Here is a 26591-nt window from a genome sequence, read left to right as displayed (position 1 = left end):
AATCAAAGCACAGCATGGTTGATATTTTTATATTCACATATAGTAATGTTCACTCTTTGTGCTGTACATTTCTATGAGGTTTGACAAATGCATAGAGTCATATATCGATTTCCACAATATCATATAGAACATTACATCACCCAAAAAATTCCCTTGCACTTGCTCATTTTTAACTGGGTTGTTCATTTTCATATTATTAGGTTTTGAGCATATATTTTGGATTCAAGTCCTTTAATAGATATATGCCCTGAACATATTTCCTCCTAGTCTGTTATCTGCTTTTCCATTCTCTTAAAAGAATCTTTCTAAAAGTAGATTTTAATTTTGATGAAGTTTAACTTATCAATTATTTATTTTATAGGTCATGCTTTTGATATCATATTTAAGAAATCTTTGCCTCACTGAAGGTCATAGAGATTTTCTCTAATGTTTCTTTAGAAGTTTTATAGTTTCAGGTTTTACATTTAAGTCTGTGAGCATATATAATAGCGCATCCTATTCTTTCAGCACCATTTACTTACTAGAGTAATGTAACTACTTACTGTTTTTTCCACTGAATTACCTTTGTATTTTTTTCAAAAATTAGTTGTCAGAATATGTATGGGTCTATATATGAATGCACTATCTTATTCCACTGATCTAATTGTCTATCTTGACACCAATACCACATCATCTTGACTACTATAGCTTTAGCATAAATCTTGAAATGAGGTAGAGTTAGCCCTCTCATTTTTCTTCCTTTTCAAAGAGGTTTTGCCTATTCTAAATCCTTTGAATTACCATATGAATTTTAGGACTAGCTGGTAAATTTCTACAAAATGGTTCACTGAGATTTTGATAAGGACCATACTGAATCTACAGATTAATTTGGGGAGGGTTGAAATATTAATATTGGGTCTTTCAATATATAAACAAGCTATATCTCTCCATTTATTTAGGTCTCTAATTTCTCTCAGCAACATTTTATAGTATTCAGTGTATTTTTGACAGATTGATTTTGAAGTATTGATATTTAATATTTTATGCTTTTTAAAAATTCTAGTTATTCACTGATAGTATATAGAAATAAAATTGATTCATATATACTGATCTTGTGTTCTACTGTACAACTTACTAAATTCGCTTTTTAGTTTTAGTAGATTTTTAATAGATTCTATTGGACTTTCTACATAGATGATCATGTTTTGTGTGAATACAGTTTCAGTTCTTCCTTTTCAATATGTATGCCTTTTATTTCTTCTTCTGGTCTGATTTCAAAGCCTGGAACCTTCAATGCAGACTTAAAAAGAATGGTGAAAGAATGAGGCAGGAAATAGTTGGGCCCCAGGCTGAGCAGCTGGAGGTCATCTCCTGTGGACAGATACTCCAAAACAGCAGGAAGGAGGAGATGCTGAGCCCTGCCCACATAAGAGATAAAAGACCACATATTCCTGATTCTCGAAGTCAAGGAGACCTTCCCGACTACACATGCACAGAAAGGCTCCTTGAAGGTCAAAAAGCAGGGGGCACCACCCCATAGTAGGTGATATCAACCTACCCATAGGCCTCTTCGCTACAATCCATCTTGGCTAAGAGATGCGCATGCACACGTGGGAGATGCGAGATAAACCAAACACGGACTCAGAACCAGGCAAAGCAAGACGATTGGCCAAAGGAAACCAGGAAGGAATGTCCCATATAAGTGATTCAAACTACCATGAGGGCGCGATTCCCTCTGAATCCGCCGTGTGTCTATCCACACCTATCCTTTTTCCTCCTAATAAACACTTCACTTGCTTCACTACTTTCCGTCTCTTGGAAATTCATTTCTACACAGCTGATGGGCCAGGGCCTTGTCACTTACCACTGGTGAATGGTGGTCTAGTGGCTAGGATTCAGCACTCTCACTGCTGCTGCCCAACTTCAATCTCTGGCTGGGAAATGAAATCCTGCTTCGAGCCGCTGCAGGCCGAGGCCACCCGAGATTAAGCAGACATTCTGTCTTTTTCCTGATGGCAAGGGAAAAGAATTCAGTATTTCACCATTAAATATGATGTTAGTTGTATTAATAGATTATTCATAGATGCTCTTTATCAGGTTGAAGTTTCTTTCTATTCCTAATTTTCTGAGAGTTTTATCAGGAATTGACATTAGATTTTGTTATATGCTCTTATGTGTCTATCTATATGCCTTTTACATTTTTAGCTTGTTAATATGGTGAATTCTATTGATTAATTTTCAAATATTAAACCAGCCTTGCATTCTTGGGCTATACCTAATTTGGTCATAATGTACTATAATTTTTACATATTGTTGAATTCTGTTTGCTAAAATTTTAGTTAGAACGTTTACATCTATGTTTATGGAGAGTATGGGTCTGTTGGTTTTTTGTTGATTTGTTTTTGTTTTTCCTGCAGTGTCATTGTCTGGTTTTGGTATCACAGTAATACTAGAAACATATAATGAGTTGAGAAGTATGCCCTCCTCTTAGATGTTCTGAAAGAGTTTGTGTATGATTGGTTTAACTTCTTCATTATATATTTGATAGAATTAAGCAGGGAAACCATCTGGGCCTTAAGTTTTCTCTGTGGTAAGGCTTTGAATCATAAATTCAATTTATTTAATAGATACAGAGCAGAGCTTTTGGGGTTATATTTCTCTTCTTGAATGAGCTTTAGTAGTTTGTGTCTTTCACTGAATTTTTCCATTGCATCTAAATTGTCAAAATTATAGGCATACAGTTGTTCACAATATTCCCTTATCATTCTTTAAAAATCTAGATTATAGAGTGATCTAACTGCTCTCATTTCTGATATTGGTAATTTGTGACTTCATATTTTCTTCCTGAACAGGCTGGCTAGAGGTTTATCAATTTTATTGATGAAATCTTTTGGCTGCATCCATTTTCTCTATTGTTTCTGTTTTCTAGTTCATTGATTTCTGCTCTAATATTTATATCTCCTTTCTTCTCTTTACATTGAGTTTTTTGTTCTTCTTCTAATATTTTAAGGTGGAAACTGAAGTCACAGATTTGCAGATGTTCTGTCTTCTAATACAAGCATGTAGGACGGTAAGTGTCCTCCTCAGTGCTGCTTTAGTGGCATTCAACAAATTTGTATATGTTTTGTTTTCATTTTCATTCAATTCAATAAACTTTTGAATTTCTCTTTTTATATCTTTTCTGAACCATGGGTTCTTTTGAAGTGTGTTATTTTGTTTTGAAATATTTGGGGTTATTCCAGAAAGCACTCTGATATTGATTTCTAACTTAATTCCCTTGTGGTCAGAGAACATGCTTTATCTAAATTGAAACTTTTAAAATTTATTGAGACTTGTTTTATGGCCTGGAAAATTATTTATCTTGATAAATGTTCCATGTGCACTTAAAAATAATATTACTTGGAAACAATTTGATCTTTTGGGTCTTGTTTTTATGATTTATAGTGCAACTCCAGAGCAGTGATCAGTCTAAGGCTAATTATTCCCCACCACTGAGTCAAGATCTTCCTGAGTACTTAACCTAAAGTTCCATGAATTATAAATTTTCCGGTCTGGCTGATGGTAGCAGGCACTATTCTTGGCCCTGTGTGAACACCAGGCATTGCTCTAATTCTTTTGGAGGGTCCTTGACCAGTCTGGGAGAGTTTCCTCACACACATGTGCTCATCAGTATTCTGCTGAATAACTGGGAGAGACCCACTGTAAATCTCTGAAGTTCTTTTTCTGCCCATTTCTCTCTTCTTTGGTATTTTGTCTTCTGAGCTTTATCTGTCTCAATGTACCTAGAGAGTTGGATTCTTCTCTGAAATCCTCTAAAATTCAGAGTCTGCCAAGCTCTATCTCAGTTTCCCTTCTCTTTACCATGGCCTGGAAACTCTTTGAAGGCTGTAAACTGAGGGAATCTTAGGGCTCACTTTGTTTCCCATCTCTCAGGGATCACTATCCTTCTTTGTCCAGTGTCTTTAAAAGCTTTGCTTCGTATATATTTTATTAACTTTTGGGTTGTTTCAGGTGGTAGAATAAATATAGTCCCAGCTTGACTAAAAGCAGAAGTTCCTTCTTCTCTGGTATAAAACTTTGGTTTTAAATGAAGAGTTGAATTTTATGCATGTCCTATATCAAGAAGAAAATCTAAACAGAACTACCTGATTTAACATGCTGCTAATCACCTCTTCTATAATATCAAGAAGAATTTCTTTACGAGCACTTTCCAAGATTTGGTCATCTTCTGCAGATTCAGATTAACAGAATAAAATTACTTATTCAGATGGACCATTTGCCTGAGTTGGATGAGATCATATGTCTATATTTAGCTGAGATTTAGTGTCTGCTTGCAATCAAGGATAAGTCTTCCTGAGCAGAGATACTGGCAACTGTCTGCTCTATTCAGCTCTATGGAAGGTAATAATTCCCTGTCATGGTATAATTTACATTCCATACCTTCATTAAAAAAGGATAAAGAGCTCCTTTCCCAGCCCAATTTTCTCAGAAACATCATAATCAGTTTTAGAGCCTCTCTTCCCTTCATGGAAACCCAAGAACTATAGAAAATGTTTTGCTCAAAACCAACAGCTATATCCATTGTTATGAACTGAATGTATGCATGACCCTCAAATTCTTATGTTGAAGCCCTAACCCTCCCCCCACCCAGGGTGATGATATTTAGAGGTAGGGACTTTGGTAGGCAATTTGGTTTAGATTAGGTCATGAGAGTGGGATCCTCATGATGGGATTAGTATCCTTATAAGCAGAGGAAGAGGTAGAGAGATCTCTCTCTCCATGAGCACACACTGAGGAAAGGCCATATGAGGATACAGCAAGAAGGCTGCAACACAGGAAATGGGCCTTCACCAGATACTGAATCTGCCAGCACTTTGATCTTAGATTTCCCAGACTCCAGAACTGTGAGAAATAAATGTTTGTTGTTTAAGCCACCCTGTCTATGACATTTTGTTTTAGCAGCCCAAGCAGACTAAGACATATAATATAAATGCAAGGAATTCTAATTTCAGAGCTGTCCAGAATTCTGATAGGCGAATTAAATACTCAACCTATAACTTTTTGGTCAGCAGTATTAATAGCAATATTGCAATATTGGACTAATTGGACTAATAGCAATAGTAGCAATATTGGACTAACTTACAGAGATGCTGTATGGAGTAATCTATAAAACACTTGTATAAAGCAAGGATAAACAAGACTGTTTTAAAATTGGGTTACTGATATTTTCTAAAAGATTTTACATAAAACCTCAACTCAGGACCCAGGAATTCTTACACAATTATTAGTAATATTGCATTTCTGTTTATTCCTCCACAAGAATGACAAGAATGTTCTATTTATAGAGAAGACCCTATTGCCATGTTGACTAAGTGCCAGGTAACCTATTATACTCACTTGAGTGTCCAAGTTCAATCAGAACATCACAATTCTTTGCCCTCAGGAATTCTGGCCAAGTGATTGAGGTGGAAGTCCTTATACAATAGGAGCAAAAATACTTTGGTTCTACCCTATCAAAATGAGAAAAATAAGAGTATCTAGAAGGGAACATTTTATCTAGTTGGTTACGAGGGATTCATAGGCCTAGAGCTGGAAATGACAGCCCCTGGATTTTAAAACAGCTGTCTTTTTCACAGTCTGTTTTATTTTGCATTTGAGGTTTGAAATGTCCACTGGCCATGCCAAGTGGAAATTTGAGGCAATTGTCAAAATGATTCAGGGAGAAATGCATGCAACCAAAACACATCACAGAAACGCAGCCAAACCCAAACATTTCACTAAAAACAGTGAACTATGGATTTGCTTTTGCCTGAATTATTTAGATAATTTCTTCATTTTTTCTCTTTGACTTTCCAGTAAAGACATGGCAAGAGAATATTCATTTCAACAATGACTCCTGTGTCACACAGAAATATAATTAGAATTAAATATAATTCTCCAATAAGGAAATAATTCATTTAGGAAGAAGTCTTTTTTTTTTTCAGAGAGCATCGGTCAGCTATATTTTACATCATCTTGAAATGATATTCCTGGTTAATTCAGAATTTAAATGCTAAAATTAGTTAAAGATAACCTGGCTTCACCTATTTTCACGCTGGCACAGTTTGCCTATTATTATAGTTAAAAATGACCGTCAATAATGACAACTAAGACTTGTGTCTTAGGTCTGGCTTTAGGTATATCCAAATATGTGCAATGACTGGTGGCTATCAGATATTAAATTTGCTTACATAGCCTTAAAATCATTGATTAGAAAACTGTAATATAAAGCTTAGAAATATGAGTTTTCTTTGACTCATGAAAATGGAAACAATAGAATAAATGCAAAGAACGGAAGAAACTAAATAATAAACTTAAGAATAGAAATTAATGAAATGGAAACTAAACAGATAGTATTGCCAAAGAAAAAGCTTTTTTTGGAAAAGATTAGTGAAATAGATATACTTCTGGCTAGACTGATATGGGAAAAAGAGAAAAAAATTTATTATAAAATGGGGTCACTATGAAAGATATAAATACAAATGTAGACAGTAAAAGAAAAGCTCAAATTTCCTAAATACAAAAACAGTAACGCAAAGCAGAAAAAAATCAACAGAAAAGAGTAAAACAAAGTAAATATAACAAAATAAAAATAAAAGTTATAGTATAAATTAATAATGTTGAAAGATATCAGTCATGTCAATAAATGTGAATAAACTAAATTTACCTGTTAAAAAAAGATTTTCAAATAGGCACATAAAACAAACCTAACAATTTAAAGGGATGGACAAAAATTTACCACACAAATGAAAAAATAAGAAAATATAATGTTACAATCTTTTTACCAAATTAGAATTCAGGCCCAAAAGCCATGAATGAAACAGCGAGAGATTCTTTATAAAGGTGAAAGTCACAATGCAAATTAAAGATATAATAGTTATGAATATCTATGTACCAAATAATATAATAATCACGTATACAGGGCAAGAACTATAAGAAATGCAAGGAGAAATAAATAGAAATGCACAATTAATAGGAGACTAACACAACACTCTCAGTACAAAACACATAAAGTGGACCATAAATAAGTAAATGTACTTTAGATATATATATCTAAAAGATCTAAACAAAAAAAGCAATAAGATATACTGCACATCATACCCTGACAATAGAAAATGTAACTTATTCTCAAGCACACTAGATCTTTTTCAAGAATTGATGGTATATTAGGACACTATTCCAAAACATCAGTTGGTTTCACAAAGTACAAGTATTAAACAAACAATACTGTACGATCACATTACAATAAAACTAGAAATTAAAATACGAGCCACAAACAGAACAAAACAAGCCTTTCATCTGGAAATTTAAAACCTTCTTATTAAATCTTGATGAAAAGTAAACACACAAAAAATTACAGAAACTTTGGAAAGTAATGGTAATGAAAACACTACATAACAGAACTTATTAGGCACATTTAAAGCAGTGATCAGAAGAAACTTTATAATACTAAACATCTACATCAATAAAAATAAAATAATGAAAATACATTAATTAAAAGGTAAGAAAAGCAAAGTAAACCAAAGCAAAGTAAGGCAATATTAAAGATTAAATTAGAAATTAGTAGAGAACAGGAAAATAGTAGGTTAAATTAATAAATCAAAATCCTACATCTTTGGGGCTTCCCCAGTGGCGCAGTGGTTGAGAGTCTGCCTGCCAATGCAGGGGACACGGGTTCGAGCCCTGGTCTGGGAGGATCCCACATGCCGCGGAGCAACTAGGCCCGTGAGCCACAACTACTGAGCCTGCGCGTCTGGAGCCTGTGCTCCGCAGCAAGAGAGGCCGCGATAATGAGAGGCCCGCGCACCACGATGAAGAGTGGCCCCCGCTCACCACAACTAGAGAAAGCCCTCGCACAGAAACGAAGACCCAACACAGCAAAAATAAATAAATTAATTAATAACTCCTACCCCCAACATCTTCTTTAAAAAAAAAAATCCTACATCTTTGAGAAAATCCAAAAATTAGATAAATCACTAGCTAATTTAATCAAAAAGGGAAGAAGCAAACAGATAAGCAAATAACAAGAGGGAAATTACTGATACAGAGGAAACATATTGTAAGAATCTACTTTGTATACCTCTTTGCAAATAAATCTGAAAAAGGTAGATTAAATCATTTTTTATAAAAATACAGTTTACAAAAAAATGACCCAGTAGAGACAGAAAGCTTAAACAGACCAATTTCTATAATTGAAATAGAAAAAGTTATCAAGAAATTACTTCTCATAAAAGCACCTAGCTCAGATGATTTCACAGAGCAATTTTACTAAACTTTTAGAGACCAGATAATCCTAATGAGAAATGCATTTAAAATGAAGGAAATTTTCCAAGTTATTTTTATGAAGCAAGTTTAACACCGGTCCCATAAAAAATTATTGGACCAATATCACTTATGAATATAAACATAAAATAATACATTAGCAAACAGAAATAAAACATTAGCAAACAGAGTCCAAAGCCAAACTATATTTTTGAAAATTATATACCATGGCAAACTGTTGTTTATGCCAGGAATGCATTGTACTTTTATATGATTTATTCTGCATTCTGCAATGTGTTTCAGGACTATATCAGTAAGAGAATTAGAGAGCTCAGCTTGCTCTCAGGTGATTTGCCTGTAGTTATTCTTCTCTTAAATTTTAGTTACTGGTGCCTACTCAAATGTTTGAAATTTCCTCTAAATCTCAGTATGACCTACAATTAAAATTAAATTATTTCCTGACTGAGTTGCAAGTCTCAAAAATTTGGCAACAGTCATCTTTCTCAAAAGGCATCACTTTTAATAACTATCAGAAAATTGAGGCCATTAATTTCAAAGCAGTTTTCTAGAGACATCCGTGCCAAAGAAAGACTGGGAATAACTGAGTTGCTATGTGATTATGAGTTTTATCTTATATCATAAATATTGGACTAAAATGGAAAGCCTTAGAAAGAAACATATACCTTTATTCATAAAGTCCTTGGACTGCTTATTTAAGGAAATCATCTAAGTCAGGATCTAAAGGAATTAATAGATTAAACTGACAATATTCTAAATAATCAGCAACCTAATTAGATAACTTACCAACTGATGATAACATTGAGTTTATTGTCCTTTCAGGGAGGTCTAATAAAAATTTGTCTATTGGTTTTTGAGAGCTGTACATATGATATGGCAAATCAGAGACAATGTGCCACAGTTTGAGGTCCCTCCTGCTGCTGTTTGTTGAGCAATAACTTAGGAAAGGGGGTTAGTGGCAGAGAAGGTGATTTTTCCTGGTGGCCTTTAATAAGATGTAAGATGTGTACACACAATTAATTACCATACCTACCACAGAGCTTACTACAAATCAAAGCATGCTTCATAGGACTTTTTCCATTTCTGCATGAGCCCATTTGGATGTTTATTGGTGACCTAATTTCTTTTCAAGGCTGTTCTTGATGTTAATATAAATTTGCTTTTATATGTATAGTACTACTGAGGACAAAGGGAAATGGAATGACCTCTGTAATTAGCCCAAAGGCCACCCCCTCTGAAGAACGGTTCTGAAAACTCCACTCACATAAAGTTCGCTCTAAATATTAACTTTTGCTGCAAGTTTCTATGGCAGACTTGGAAATAAGGATAACGTGTGAACTAATCTGCATTACCCTTATTAGTGGTCCATCCAAGTTGAGTGTAAAAATAAGGCAAACTGATAAAAGGTGAAGTCACAATATTCATCTCTGTGAATAAATCATTGGTTTATAATACTTTAAAGCAAAAACAACAAATATTTTTGAGCAACCACAAAGTAAGATATGATGCCAGACAGGATGGTGGGCGGGCTTTATTTTTTGTGTTGAAAAACGTTCATTTATGTTAAATGCTTCCTGTAGTAGACACTGATGATCCTCTCAGATTCCCTCGATTCTTTTTATCATTCTGGGCAAACTTCTGCTTCGAGATCATTTTGCTTCCAATATTGGACACCTGAGACACCTTGGGGGACTGCCCTTGGGTTACTGAAATCACTTTGTTGCAAACTGCTTTATTGCCTGGAGCTTACTTCCCTACCCACCTCCCCAGGAGGGTCTTTGGCCAATAACTAGCTTTTGAAAAAGTATGAAAGCCCAGACCCCTTGTTCCTGTCTGGACAACTTCTAAGGAACAGCACACTCCTCAGAGTTCCCCTTGGCGATCAGCTTCTCTTGATGGGGCTTTGAAATCTGAAATTGTATCTTTACTTGCCCTCTTCACACTCCCTGCCCTGCTTCCCCCAGTTCTTAACTGGTTTCTTCTGGCAGCATGTCCTTAATTAATCCCTTGCACATGAATCCTCATCTCATAATCTGCTTCTGAGGGACTCAACCTAAAATATTACTTCCACCTCAAATTTAAGAACTTAAAAATGTGAAAAAACCCCACTGATTTCCCAGAAACAGACAGTTAAAAATTCTTTAAAAACATTCAGAAAGCAAGCAATGACAATTTCCTTGAATAGCTAATTGTGGGAGATGGAATGAATCATTGGGCCATGATGTCCAGCAGAAAGGATTTATCTCAATATGATATCATTCTTTCTGCACATAAATATATGTGGGTGTGGGACAGTGGAAAAACACACCAGGTTTGCCAAGGGCAGAAGCGCAAGTGAGAAGGTGAATGTGTACAGAAAGAGCTTTTTAATAGCTCTTTTAAAAAATCCAACAAGAGAAAAATATGAGAAAGAAGCTAAGAAAAATGAAATCATTTTCATTCACTCCAGACTTTCCATTATCTTTGTTCTCACTCCATTTTAGGAGAGGCATCTTTTTTTATAGTGTTTATATGGTATAAATCTGGAGAGTAAAAAAAGAGAAGTAAATTGGCTTTATAAAACCGTTTTTATAAAAAACTTAAAATACTGAAGAGAAGCCAAAAGAAGCAGATCCAATGATATATTTTAATTAATCTACTGAGTAGGACTTCAGCTCTAACCCCTGGAGATACAGGCAAAAAGTAGTAAAACCTAAGAGCACAGAAAAGAAACAGCCACTTAAACACAGAAGCCAAACATGGACAATCATTATTCTGAAACACAGAATGTCAGTGGGATGGACAGGGCATACTGCCCTGCTTGAATGAAAGCTTCACTAGGGCAAGAAATGCGTCTGCTTTGCTCACCACTGGAACGTTGTGAACTACCTACATATGTTTGTTAGGTGGATTATTGTATTAGTTAATTACATTATTATTTTATAATTTATTATAACAATGGATTATTTGATTTATAGTTTACATTATATGTGTATTATGTTATTTATAATGTATACTATACTTTATACTATCTTTTATTTATACTATATTTATTTATAATTATTTTATTTATAACAATCTACTAATGAATCATTTTATTTATTAATTACATTATTGTTTAATAATTTATTATACTAATTTATTGATTATTTTGATTGATTTTTATTTAATTATTTTAATTAGTTGATTATTTAATTGATTAATTACATTAAAAACATAATTCTGGGTTATTTCTTTACAAAGAATAGGTACCCTATGATTTGGCACATAATGGGTACTCAAAAATATATGTGGAATAAATAAACTCTTGATATCACAACTGGGACACACGGCCTGGTTAGTATGATTTCACTCATAAGAATAATGGAAACAAATGTTTTAAATCATGACTGTCTTGAAAAATTTGAGATGTGTGAATCTGATTGGCCCAACCTAGCAAAAAAAGAAAACCTCATTTGCCCAAAACCTACAGAAAAGAAGTATCCTGTGTCCAATTTTAGGCCTGAAAAAGGCCTAATACTGACTTTCCAGCTTCCCACTTAGCCCAAATAGTTAACAGTAACAGGAGTGATTATTGTAACCTAAGTTGAATAAATACTGGAAAATCTTTAAAGATTTTTAAAAGATGGTAAGAGTCGATATAATTTCACTGGTATCTTTGAGATTAAGTATAATGGGGCTTATGAGAATAAGGCAAAGGAATAGAACAATGAATGCAAGAGAGCTTTTTTATATATGGTATCTAATCTAGTCAATACACAATATCTAATATGAAGAAGAGGCATATTGGATATTAAATAACATTAAGAAACAGCACTAAGAGTGAAGATACATTCTTAAAAATTTTAAAGGAATCCTATGCCTTCAACCAATCTATGATATATAAAGTGTATTTCTTTTATCTCCTTATGAGTCCCCATATTCTGCTATCTACTCCCTAATTTCCCCTGGCAGATTGCAGATCCAAGCTTTGGTTCATAGCTTTGATGCTTTTTACCGGCAATGTATAGTCCCAATAACAATATACATGCCATCCCAATTAGAAGAGAGCTTGACAGTCAATTTACTAACACTAACAGAATAGTAACATTTTCTTTACTTGCATAATGTGGCATAAGTATATTTAATGGAATTCAATCTCAATTCAATGGATATCTACTCAAGCTCAGGAAGAAATACTGTAGACTACTCTATTTATATATCCCCATTTTAAAATAAAGAAACTGTATTGTAATTATATTAATTAATTTACTCACACAGACTGCTTCATACCAACCCATGGAGGTAGTTCCTATCTCCATAGTACAGATGAGAAAACTGGCTCTCAAAGAGGATATGACATTTTTGTACTTTCCCAGACTTTATGGTTTCTGCTCCTGCTTGGATATCTTGGCCTATCAGATGGCATTTTTTAAAAGGCTACATACAGTAATAAGAGCTTTATAAAAATCTCTATTATTAAATTTTTCTTCTCCTTAAATAAGCAACATCGTCCCCTCTTGTTTAATGAAAACTGTTACTAGAACTAATTAACTCCTGGGCTTCCCTGGTGGTGCAGTGGTTAAGAATCCGCCTGCCAATGCAGGGGACATGGGTTCGAGCCCTGGTCCGGGAAGATCCCACATGCTGCGGAGCAACTAAGCCCATGCGCCACAACTACTGAGTCTGCGCTCTAGAGCCCGCAAGCCACAACTACTGAGCCCATGTGCCACAACTACTGAAGTCCACTCGCCTAGAGCCCGTGCTCCGCAACAAGAGAAGCCACCTCAATGAGAAGCCCGCGCACCACAACGAAGAGTAGCCCCCACTCGCTGCAACTAGAGAAAGCCCGCGCGCAGCAATGAAGACCCAACACAGCCATAAATAAATAAAATAATTTTTTAAAAAAGAACTAATTAACTCCTTCTTGAAAAATGCTTGCCTTCTTTTAGAGAATTACAATTCTCAATGCTGGCTTTCTCACAGCAAGAAGAAAACAGAAAGGACAAACCATGAGCAGAAAGGGAAAAAGGAAAAAGAAATAAATGCTATATTCAGGGTACACCTGGATATGAGAAACACCATTCAACCAAACTGCCTGTAGTCTCAGGTTGAGTTTTTTCTCCACGGAAGCAGAAGTCATTGATTCTCTCCAGGCTTGAGAGGTGGTGTTTGCAAGGATCAAGGAAATGAGGGACAGGGGGTTAGACGCATTTCAGCATTTAGGTTATTTTATTTCTCCTCTAACTGGACAAAAACACCCTTGCTCCTAAGAAATACTTTATTATACATGACAATTGGATGAACATCGGGTTACAGGCTAAAAGCAGCTGTTGTAGGTCAAACAGCAGAATATCACTGAAATCTTGAATGTACTTTCCAAAGATAATTAATAGTAACATATGTATGCCACTCTTGGCAAAACTTGAAAATCAATCACACCTAATTGAATTTTAAAAATTTATTTAGGAAAAAAATTATTCTAGCTTTTGAGGTCAGACTTCTTCAGCTCAACTTAAATTACTTCCTCTATTTCTCAGATGTATTATCTTGTGTTAGTGAGTGAGAAAGTAAGGATGTGTGTTATTGCTTTGTCACTGTTGCAAAAGAAAACATTGCTTCAAAAGACAAAGAATCAAAATGAGAAACTGGGACTTCCGTGGTGGTGCAGTGGTTAAGAATCCACCTGCCAATGCAGAGGACACGGGTTCAATCCCTGGTCCAGGAGAATCCCACAAGCAACTAAGCCCATGCGCCACAACTATGGAGCCTGCGCTCTAGAGCCCACGAGCCACAATTAGTGAAGCCCGCGTGCCTAGAGCCCGTGCTCTGTAATAAGAGAAGCCACCACAACAGGAAGCCCACGCACCACAGGAAGAGTAGCCCCTGCTCACCACAACTAGAGAAAGCTCACGCACAGCAACGAAGACCCAACGTAGCTGAAAATAAATAAATAAATAAATTTTAAAAACTGAGAACCTTCCCTTCCCCTTAAAAAAAAAAAAACTATACATCTATGAGGGTGACCATAAAACACTCAAGTAGTATAAAAAGATGATCCTTTAACAAGTAGGTATGCTGAGTCCTGACATGGCAGCCTGTAACTGAGTCCTTTTGGATTTCACAGTAGAGGAAAGAGAGGTTTAGCACGATTAGAGGAGATTTATACACGGTGTGATGTCAGGAGCATCAGAGACAATTCTGGAACTAGCAGATCAGCGAATTTCTAAGCACAACATTGCACAACAATTATGGATAAGAATGCTCCTACTACTGAACTTGATTGTGTGTAAGGACCAAGATATGCCTAAATCCAAGCATTTGGTCCACAGAACCCTAATGTCCACCTCTCACATTGCTTAAATAATAAATAAAATTTGAGGGAAAACAGGTGAGATAACCATCAAAGCCACCATCAAAAGCCACCATCAAAGCCATTGGAAAAGAGTTCCCTCCTTTGATATTTAGCTTGTTTACTTTTTCTTGCTACTCCCCATACACATAATCGAGTCTGGTAATTCACTTTTGAAAATACAGTTAATAACCCAAAGCCAGTTCACTGTGGCAGTGACAGAACACCAACAAATGACCAGAAGAGCAATTCGGTCTTGACAAAACGGGAACCAATGTCGTGATTTTTTTATGTTTAATATGACTCTTAGATCCCTTAAAAGCTACCAGTACATTAGTTTCTGTCTAAGAACATGAAAGTCCAGCATATATCATTTACCTAATGAGCCAGTGATTTTTCATATAATTTTTATGTTCTCTCTCTGTTAACTGAAAGGCATTTGGGAGAAAATTAAAGTTGATGATTTCCGTGTGTTCATTAAAAGGAAAACTAGGTTTTTTCCCTAAGATTTACTATTTTTTATATATTCCCTTTTGCTGCTTATTTTGCATTTGCAACATAGGGGATGTGGAAGATATTTGTTGAATGATAATGCTAACCCCCAAAATGCCAATCTTTCATCTTCTAAATGATAAATTGCCCCCACTTCTTCCTCCTACTCACACTCTTTTTTCCATGAAATAATCAAAGATTTCGTTAGGTGGGTCCAGAGTCCAACCATGTCTTCAAGTGCTTTTAGACACACAACCCTTGTTAATTGTCAGCAGAGATTACATTGTTAACTGTCACATGAGATTTAGGTAGCAAGGCAAACCTCTTCTTCAACATTTCCTTTGCATCTTTTGGGCGCCTGCTTTCTTCAGATGTACGGAGCCCAACATCAGTTTTTATACAACTGATTCTGTATTCCAGCATTGTCTGCATTTGGATGACAGCTGAGAGTGGCCAGAAGTATGACAAAGCACTGCCATATGGAAATATTTCTATTTATGTGCGCACCTTCTTTGAGTGGAGCTCATTAGTGTGCAGTCTGAAGGAAAAGAACTGAGCAAGACAGCCACATGACTGCTGTGAAAATTCTGTCATCCTTAACAGGCCAATTTCTGCCTCACTCTCCACACCTACTCAGACATCTGGCAGAAGTCCAACCCTTACTAACTGAGTAGCTTGGGACAAGTTCCTTTGCTGCTCTAAGCCTTCGTTTTTCTTCTTTTAAAAACTTTTTTTTATTGGGGTATAGTTGTTTTACAATGTTGTGTTAGTTTCTACTGTACAGCGAAGTAGAGTTCCCTGTGCTATACAGCAAGTTGTCATTAGTTATCTATTTTATACATATTAGTGTAAATATGTCAATCCCAACATCCCAATTCATCCCACCCACGCTTCCCCCCTTGGTGTCCATACGTTTGTTCTCTACATCCGTGTCTATAGTTCTGCCTTGCAGACAGGTTCATCTGTACCATTTTTCTAGATTCCACATATATGCTTTAATATACGATATTTGTTTTTCTCTTTCTGACTTACTTCACTCCATATGACAGTCTCTAGGTCCATCCATGTCTCTACAAATGACCCCATTTCATTCCGTTTTACTAAGCCTTCTTTTTCTTATCTGTAAAACAAACATAGTAACAGAGCTTGGCTGATCAAATTTATTTTTAAGAATATTTTTTGGAATTAATTCACAATGACAGGAAAGTTGTCAGAAAGTACAAAGAACTCCTGTACACCCTGTGTAAGCCACTGAATATATAGTAATTTGTTTCACAGCCATATAAAACCAATACACCAATGGACCTTTTTCTTTTTAATGTTGTATATTTCCCCATGTCATGACACTCCCACTAGACTTTATAGTAAATGTTTCTACAGAAAACCTCTTCTACTCATGATCAACTAGCCCATATTTCAGTTTATGTCTTGGTCCCAAGGAGTTCTAGACAGTGCATACATGTATTTAAGACTCTAAGAGAGAGTTCAATGACATACTTCTTTCCCATCCCAATCTGAGGCCTGGCATTAATTTGTAGACAATATCTGCTCTTGTCATCTTTGCTTCCTCCTTTGGCTAGCCATCTTCTCACATATCCAGAAATTTATACCTTTGCCTCAACCATAATGCAAAATAAAACAAAAAAGAATTATATCTATAGCTGATTAATTCTGTCCCTTCTGAGTTGAATCTTGATTACTGCTCTTCCAGAGAGCAATCTTATTCAAGGCTCTTCTCTCAAAATGGATGAATAAGAGTTCAACCAAGTGAAGAAGGGGAAAGAGAATGATCTAGGAACAACTTCAGAGCATACAAAATCCCCATGGTGGGAGAGCGCATGTGAAGGAAGGCAGAAGTGGTACATGATACAGTTGGGGAGGTAAGGTGGAGTCATACAATGCAAAATCTTCATGGAGAACATTAAAAATTTAGCTTTTTAAACTAAGAACAATAAGATGCTGAAGGGTTTTAGGAGTGTGGGGGAGGTGGCATGATCAAAGTACCCTTTGAAAAAGATGAGTCTGACCAAAGTGAATGAGAGCATGGTGAATACACAGACAACAGTTATGAGGCAACGAAAGCAGCAATCTAGTGAGAGATTATGATAGCCTGGATTAGTGTGATAGCAATGAAAATGAAGACAAGATGGAGGTAACTGCAGAGAGGATCCGAAAGTTACTGCTCACCATTGTTTCTTACACATTTCATTTCTCTCATCTTGGAAAAATTTCTGATTTAATTTTAATTTGCCTGGAGAATTTCCTCAGTTTCTTTAGAAAGGATGCATAGTTAACATACTTCCTGGGCCCTTGCATGTGTAAAAATGTGTCAGTATTGCCTTCATAACACAATGAGATCATGGGCTGCCATATTTTTCTCTCCAAATTTTATAAATGAGATACCCTAACTTCTAATTTTATATATATAGCAGAAAAGAAATATTTTTCCTTTTGATTATCTTCCCTTTTGTTTTCACTTTCTTTTTCCTGTGTGAAAGTTTCCAAGACACTTTACCCTAGAATTTCACCAGATATATCTCTAGGAGTGTATCTTTTGTTTCTTTAATCCTGTCTGGTACCCAACGATCATTTTGGATCCGAAAACTTGATTACTTTTAAAGTTCAGATAAGTGTTTTCTTCTAAAATTTCTGGAATTATTGCTTCCTTTCCTTCACTTTTTACTTTCTTTCCTAGAATGCCTATTCTTAGCAAAAATCTCTTGGCTTGTTCTATAACGTATTTCCTTTTTTTACTCATGATTTCTATTTCTTCATGTTTTGCTTCACTTTTTGAGATAGTTTCTATATTTGAACTTCAAATCACTCATTCAGTTTTCTACAGCGTTGATTCCATTTTTTCACTTCTTTGAAATCTTCAAATTCACAAATCATTTTCTTTCAATTTCTCACATCTTTTTGCTTTCTCATGATTTCTTTGTTGTATTTCCGTTATTTTTCATAAGAAATCTCATCACAGATTTTTTTTAAGTTTTCTTCTAATTTTGTAACTCCTCTCCTTTGAACTACTAGGTCCCCTTAACTGACCTGTGAATCACATGTCCACTCATTTCAGCAAGTGGAGAAATCTCTCTGGGAACCATTGCCAGTAGTGATATTGGGGCCTGTCAGGCTATGGTAGCTTTGCAGAAGAATGAGGTTAGAAGTTTTTCATGTTTAACCTCTGGTGAAACAACTGGGCTGATAGCTCCTGAAGACTCTTATCCACGTGTGAGCTTTGAGTGGCTGCCATTTTTTTGCGTACTGGAACGGGAGCAGTTCATAGCAGCAGTCCCCCTCACGGGTAGCAACATCCATGGGATCAGCAGAGTGGCTCGGGGATTTGGTGGTGAGCAGGAAGAAAGGGCTGACCTCCACAGGTTTAGGGGATCCCTACACTCTGCCATCTGCCCTCTCAGAGAGCCTTGGAATCAGAGCTCGTTACTCCAGGCTACATCAGAGAAAATGGTTTCCTCCCTCCTGGTGATTGAAATCAGGCTGCAACAACAACGCCTTCACCTCCTAGCCTGGTTTCTACAAGGGCATCTGGGAAGCCTGAAGGTTCCAGATGTATAGGATCCCTTCCAGGTACCTACAATAAAACATGGTCATCTCTACACCACCTTCCCTGCTCCCACCCAAAGACACATACATACATAAGCTTTAACTTACTGCTTGATTCACTCCAGCAGGAAGTTGAGGGAAATAGGAATAAAAAACATGTGCTCAGGCTGCCATCTTCCCAGAATCCCTCCTCTTGGGTAGTGGGATTTTTTTATCTTTATTTTTTCCTTTCATGTATACTAAAACCCCCTTGAAGGCAGGGACATTAGGTAGTTTTTTTTTTTAAGACAAATTGTATAATGAGGATAGGTTAATCCAACTCCAGCTGATTTCCTTAAAAGCACTGATGGCATTCTAAACATGATTCGTAATTGGTAAGCGGGTGAGCCAAGCAAAAACACATACCTTGGAAATGACAACTAAGAAATATGGTCACATTAGCACCAGAAATTGATTTTTTTTCTCAAGCTGTTTGCCAGTTTTGCATTGATTAGTCGTTGTCCTTGAAAATCAAGATACTATTGATCTGCATCAAGTACTTAAAGGGTTCTCGAGAAATATTTGTGGATTTTGATGAATTACATATAAGACCACGGTAGACAGGTCTACGCAATTTTCATCGTTTAGATTTCTTAACTCTGTGCACCTTTCTTTCCTTATCAACTGACATCACCTAGTTAATAAAACCTTTCTGATTCCCAAATCACTTCTAAGAACGTGTGGTTTTGAATAGTTTCATGATAAACTATCTCAGGAAATGCTTGACCTGCATTAAGGTCTTGAGTGTCCTAGTTCCATAGTTGATCAATAGAAACATTCTCGAAGATGCGTTGTTGAAAGTATAAAGTACTTAAGCCCATAATTTTCTTCTGCTGTGAATGCAATTGGCTCCCATTTTAAGCAAAAGCACTTTGAGAGCATAAGAACGATGAACACTGCCTCTCTCTGGATACAGGAATAGGAACAAGGACACTCTAAACAAAGTCAGAAAGGAGTGGTAGAAATAAGAATGAAATTGGGACAAGAGGTATGTTTTCAAGATTAATTAGCTCCCTACTACTATGGCTAAAAGAATACAGAATATCGCTAAATGTTAAGTAAGGAAAATTACCAAACCACCTAAAGAAGCGCTCTGTGGAAGAGTCAAAGGTTTATAAAACTGAACAGAAAGACTCTATTCTCCCTTCTTCCCGTACAAATAAAATGGAGGGATTTTTTCTTTTTCTTTTCTAAGTTTAAATGAGACTACAGAGGCTCAGGTGGCCCTGAGAGCCTCGGAATTGAGATTATTATGTAGAGATGACAACTAGAGAAGTCTCAACCTGAGGTTCGACTTAATTGGTTTCTGTCTACAGGACCCCATATTATTTATCCCAATATGGTTCCAAAATTCTCTGCTTCCCTGCAAAGTAGATGTTCCTGAAGGTTACCTCCTGCCTACCAGCGTGAGCCTCTATTAGTTGAAATGTTTTGTAATAGTTGTTGCTTCCATTTTAGCTCAGCTGGATTCAAGATGGGAAAGGAGGCGGGTAGCTAGGGTGGATTTAGGGGGGGACACGGGGCTATATTTCACCGACATGTGCTTTAGGAAATAGTTTTGTGTGATTCCTTCTTGTCCTAATAAAAAATTCTGCCACCACACTGGGCACCAGTACTCTGCTTAGAACCTGGCAAGAGAAACCCCTGACCTGGAACTCTAGTTTTAGACAGTCCCATTCTAGTCCTCCCCAAACTGTCCCCTACTACACAAGGTGAGAAGTCCATGGAGTCAAGGCGTCTGAGCCCTCTAATTTGAACCAGGATTTCCAGATTTTTATGAAAGTATATTTGTCAAGATAGGAGGATGAAATATATTTTATTTTGCTTTTTGCTAGCTTGCTTTATAACATTTATATTTTAGATAGTTTGCGGGCCTTCGTTTGTACTCCTGACCTGGTCCCCACAAATGGTAGAAATGGGCCTGCTTGTCCCTACTCCTTTAGGGCAGGAGAAGACTCTGCTTGACCAGTTCTGGACCAGTTCCAGTGCTGCTCCTTTCCCATCTCAGAACAAGACTTTCAACCTAGTGTGTGTTTCTGGCTCTCCCACTAACTAATTGGGGGACCGACGCATGCTACTTCCTCTGAGTCTTGGTTTTCCCATCTGTAAAACAAGAAGATTGAACAAGATGAGCTAAAGCTTCCTTCCAGTTCTTCCACCAGTAAGGGTGGCAAAGACTAGATAGCTATTCTTGGCCTTTCAGGGTTTAGTGGGGTCTTTAAATACTTTTGAACCAAGGTTTCTGCAGGTAAAGCAGAGTGGGTCCTCAATACCTGTGTGTGTCATGAGTATGCAATGGAGTTGCAGTAGGCCTCACCAATTTGTGCATATGCAAATGAATTTGAGAACCTGAGTTTTACCAGTTTCTACCTATATGCTTAAGGTAAAAGCCCTTGCCCTCAAATTTTCATCCAACTGTTTATGGGCATTCCCAGGGTTTCTCAATAGTTCTTAGGTTTCTTCACTCTAAGATGCCATGTTAGTGTCTGCTGGAGATTGCCTTTCCCCTTGACCTTCTACACTGCACCTGTCGTCCCTGTGGGTGACAGACAGCATGAATAGTGATGCCAGGGCACCATCTCCTGATGCCTCCAAGGCTATAGTCCTACAGAATGAGGTGCACACCACGCTGATAGAGGAATGCCCCTCTGCCCTTCTCTTCCTTTTATTTCCTAATTTGTTCCTGAGAAAGGAAGCGGGGTGAACAAGCTCTACTCTCTCACACAGTCATATGAAAGAAGAGTTTCTCTCGAAAGGACTCAAACACAAAACCAAGGACCATAGGACAGACCCTGACACTGGCTCCAGTATCTCTCCCCAGGTACTGAATGTCCTCTGGCCCCTTCCCCACATAAATATCAATCAGGCAGATGTCCATGGATTACTGGCCCACTAACCTATTAGGTATACCAAGTATGTGAACACAACCGGGAGAGAACAAGTCAGTGAATGAATGAGTGGGTGAGATAACTAAATACCAGGAAAATGATGGCATACAGTGATATTAGGCTGACTTTCCAAACGTCTCAGAAATTCATTCAGATCCATATTGCTTGTGGAGATTAGCTGTATATTTTAGGCCTCGGCGAATAGTTCTTGCATTTTGGGCAATAGACAAAGTTAATCATTAATATTCACTCAGTACTTATGATGTGCCAGGAACCGGGATACACATTTATGTGCATTATCTTTTTTATTCCTTTAGGTCAGGGGTGGATAAACTTTTTCTGTAAATGGCCAGACAGGTAATTACTTTCAGTTTCGTAAGCCATAACATCTCTGTCACACTATTCAGCTCTGAAAGCTGAAAAGTAAACACATGTAGATTATGCTGTGTTCCAATAAATCTTTATTTACAAAAATAGGGTGCAAACTGAATTTGGCCCACAAGCCATAGTTGGCTGACCCCTGCTTTATGAAGTTCATGAGGTTGGTGCTGTTTGCATCTTTATTTAACAGACAAGGATACTGAAGCATAAAGAAGCTAAGCAACTCACCCAAGATCCCAGATACCAAAGAGTGGAACTGGGATTTGAACCTAAGCAGTCTGATTTCAGAGCTCACAATCTTTAGTACTGAGTCATTTCTGGCACTTGGCAGTAAGTTAGAGACTACCCTTAGGTGGAGAGCTTAAGGGCTGAGACCTGCCTGTGGATCTGGATTACGTGTGGGCTTAATGTTTCCTTCCTTAATCATCATCAATGCCAACCCAGAGCTTGATATATGCTGATCATCCGTTTTTAAAAAAAAAAAGTCAGTAACAAATGAAAGGTCACTTTTCTCACTTCGAAATATCAGGAATGGGTGGTGTGTACTCCATCTAACAACGCTTAATTACAGAATTGCAGTATTCATGACTTCTTAATTGCTCTAAAGATATGATCTCATTTACTACTCATCAATTTCCTTTCCAACACGTCCCCTCGAGCCAGCTCTACCTTTCATAAGAAAGCATGAGTCAATACTAGTAATAATAATAATAATTCTATTAACAACACATTTATATCATACTACTCTAAGCCACTCACTCTTCTAAGCACTTTGAATATATTAATTCATTTAATCTTCACAGCAAACATTTTACAGATGAAGAAACTAAGACCTAAAAGTTGCTTGGCCAAGGGTAAAATACCAGTAAGTGGCACAACTAGAATTTGAATCCAGGCAATCTGGATCTGAAACCCATGCTCTGAATTACCATGCCTGACAGCCTTTCAAGGAGGATTTTTTAATATCTTAAAAGCTAAAATACGTCATTTTGGTAAGTCCCCTCTGTGTACATAGAATGTAAACTGCATTTCATGATCTATCATGGAAGACTCCTCTACATTCTTCCTTATTAGAGAGGTTGTAACATGCCTGGAGTGTGAAGGCAGGGGGCAGCCCCCATCACCAGTATCTCTTGCTCACTCCTTTCTTTTTTTTGGCGGAGCCTCGCGGCATGCGGGATCTTAATTCCCCAACCGAGGATCCAACCCGTGCCCCCTGCAGTGGAAGCACAGAGTCCTAACCACTGAACCGCCAGGGAATTCCCTCTTGGTCACTCTTGACACTGGTAATTGCAGATGCCAGTGCAGATCCCCTGAGACAATTTAGAGGAGTGATTATTTGAGTGTGTGTGGGAGTGGGGGGTGGGTAGAGTATGAGGCACGTCAGGAATGTTCAGGGACAAGGATGGGGGTATATTAACATTGTGAAATGGAAGCATTTCCTTTCTTACCTTAACACTTTTCTACCACAAATTTTCTCTCTTGAAACTTTATTCCCTTCAGAGATGTCGCAGGTAGTGTTGCTGGGCCACTAATAGCTCCTTGGAGTTTACCATTTCCTTACATGCAGTCCAGCTTCTCACTGCCAGCTCCTGTGCCTCTTTGCCTGCGAACTCACTCTGGCCTCCTAAGTCCTCTCTGCCTACAAGCTTGGCAGAGTGAAAACACCAGGGAACTAAGCAATGATTAATGAGAGCTGGTGTAGAAACACTCCAGCATCATTACCCCTCAGGCAGAATAAATTCTGAGGCACATGTGTTACTATGGCTCTCAGAACTCAAGAGAATTAAGTTCCAGCTGTCCAGAGTGGAATCTGGCTTGGTAATTGTATCAATCAGGGTTCCACCAGAGAAAAAAACGCAATCATATATGTATATAATTCTTTGCAATAAATTTCATTCGCACACATCACATATGTGTATATGTGTGTGTGTGTGTGTGTATATACATATATACACATATGTGATGTGTGCATATGAAATTTATTGCAAAGAATTGTCCTATGCAGTTACGTGATTGTGGAACCTGGTGAGTCTGAAATCCCTGGGGCAGACCTTTAGGAAGTGCAGGCTAGAACTCTCAAGCAAGAGCTGGTGCTATTTGCACTTTACGAGGCCAGGTGCCACATCATTGGGAAGCCTTGCTTCACCAGCTCACTGTCTTAGTGGATTAGGTGCTTCTCCCCCTGAGCTCTATGCCATTTGTCTCATATTTATATGATAGCATCTCTATTACAATTGCCTGTCTGCTGCTTGAGCACAAGCACCATCATTTCTTGGTGCCTACCTTCTGATTCAGTGCCTGACACAAGATGGTCAACAAGTGTTTGAAAAGAATTGAATGAACCCAGCCAGCCCCTTGAGTCACATCATTATGTGCTTGCTTTGAACTGGGAGGACCCAGAATATATTTGTATTTTAAGTGTCATAATGTTCATGGAGTAACTATTATCCCCCATACAGGGCTTTTAGGTCAACATTTTCTTCTGTGTATTTACCTTGTCGGTGACATTTTTACAAACAGAAAAAATTTTTCCCCATGTTGCCATCTTCCATATCACCCACCTGGCTCCACTCCTAAGAATAACTCACCAGTTTTTTTAACTGTAGATTTGCAAAGTAGCTTTCATGAGTAAGAGTGCCACTCATCTATGAGAACCCAGCAGAGTTTTCTGGAGGCAGCTTGCCAAGAAGGCCAAGATGGTGAGTGGTTCCAACTCACTGAACCATCCATTGGAATTTTCCATTCTAAATAGAAATGATGGCTAAAAATGGTTTTCAAAATGGTAGACTTTCAGTTGAAACATGAAACTTCTCAAGGTATGGCCTGTATATGTGGGATCCTCTTGCCCATTTCCCAGGAGAGAGATCCACTTCAGCCTTACCTGTAGGTTCACCTTATTCCCCACTTTGAGATGTAGCCTCCTGCGTGCTGGCTGAATGTGAGTAGAGGAGACAGGATGGAGATCCATCCTACCGCAAAGTCCTAAACCTTAATGAGAGAGGAAACCTGGCCCATTCTTAATGTGAGTGGTATTTCACTGTGCATTGTTCTAGCAGAGCTAATGATAACAACAGCAGCAGCTACTGCTTGTCAAGCACAACTTGCCAGACACCCCACTGAGATGCTGCCATACATGACAGCGTCGAATCTTCACAATCAGCCTGCGTGGTAGATTCTGTGAGCCCCATTGTACAGCTGAGGAGACTGTGGTCACACAGGTAATGAATTGGGGGAAATTTAAGGAATCTGAGTTCCATTCTTAGACACTCTGATTAAATAAGACTTACTGTGAGTCCAGCTCTGACCTTTTGCTTTAATTCTAAACCTGGGTCTCTATCTTGATAAAAATCTGATGAAGGGCTTCCCTGGTGGCGCAGTGGTTGAGAGTCCACCTGCCGATGCAGGGGACACAGGTTCGTGCCCCGGTCCGGGAAGATCCCACATGCTGCGGAGCGGCTGGGCCCGTGAGCCATGGCCGCTGAGCCTGCACGTCCGGAGCCTGTGCTCCGCAACGCGAGAGGCCACAACAGTGAGAGGCCCGTCTACCGCAAAAAAAAAAAAAAATCTGATGAAGATGATGTCTCTAATTTATTGAGGCCCTACTATGTGCCTTGTGCTATGCATTTTAACCAAGTGATGGTGCCAATCTGCACCAGAGCCTGGGATCTTCCCACTGCAGAACAGACCCCTGTCCCCTCAACGATGAGGTTCAGGCTGGCTTTCTCCAGTTGTCCTAGTAATTGTGGCCTTGCCCAGGGACCCCAGCCATGTGATTGAGAGCTGGCTTCCTTCCAAACCCCTGCTGCCTCTATTCCAATGGAATCTCTGCCCACCTTTTGTCCCAGATCTGCTGTCGCAGACCTTCTGAAACCACTGGCTGCCTGTCTGCTGAGTATCCCACTGCTACCTCCCTGCCCCCAAGCAACTGGCTCTGCTACCTCCTATCACCTGACCTTATGCTCCCCTGTCTGACTGGTCTCCCCCCTCACATCCGTCTGCACTTGTCTGTGAGCACCTGACCCACTTCCAGTGAGGGATGTCTTGTTTTTCAGGTTGAAGCCTCAGCTGGCTTCTCTGGCCTCACCCCAGCCTTTGAGGTCTGAGAGCCCATTGTGAAGAACTAGGTACAGCCTTCATCTCTAAGATCCGTACAATCATGAATGACAAATCAAGACATAAAGGCTTTCTTCAAGATCTGATTCAAATATCACTTTGGAAGCGACTGAACCCCCAAAGTACTTTATATTTACTTCTCTTGAGGCACACAACAATTTCTGTTGTATTTAAGCATATTTATACCTTACACATTTAATCTTTCCATTCAGAAGACACACCCAGGGCAAGAATGAAGTGAATTCGTATTTGTGTTGCTCAAGGTAATAGCAAAGTGGGGAAAAGCTAGGTGTCTTGAAGCATAATTCCCTCAATGACTCAAATAATCTTCAGTCAAGTTACTAAATTCACAAACATTTAGAATTTATCAAGGAAAAGCATTTTTCTCATATATAAAATATTATTAATAATGAAAATCACACTAAAATTTACTCAGAGTATAGCTTACCCTAAAGAATGACATGAAGTGACAGATGTTTTTCTAAGATTTGTAAAATCGTTGGCTT

At 37.8% G+C, this 26591-nt stretch overlaps 1 long non-coding RNA gene across 2 annotated transcripts in view; it reads right to left on the bottom strand.

Annotated features, from left to right (window-relative positions):
• LOC109551290 (uncharacterized) overlaps positions 1-26591 on the bottom strand; it is a 422401-nt gene that overhangs the window by 183557 nt on the left and 212253 nt on the right. For both annotated transcript variants that reach the window (XR_002178019.3, XR_012329402.1), the window contains 2 exons: positions 16133-16220; positions 1844-1988 (listed from right to left, as the gene is read on the bottom strand). This is a non-coding gene — a long non-coding RNA (uncharacterized lncRNA). The remainder of the gene's footprint in view (positions 1-1843; positions 1989-16132; positions 16221-26591) is intronic.

Source organism: Tursiops truncatus, chromosome X (genome assembly GCF_011762595.2).
Source record: "Tursiops truncatus isolate mTurTru1 chromosome X, mTurTru1.mat.Y, whole genome shotgun sequence".
In the NCBI taxonomy this organism is placed as follows: domain Eukaryota; kingdom Metazoa; phylum Chordata; class Mammalia; order Artiodactyla; family Delphinidae; genus Tursiops; species Tursiops truncatus.
This window is presented reverse-complemented; position numbering and strand designations above follow the sequence as displayed.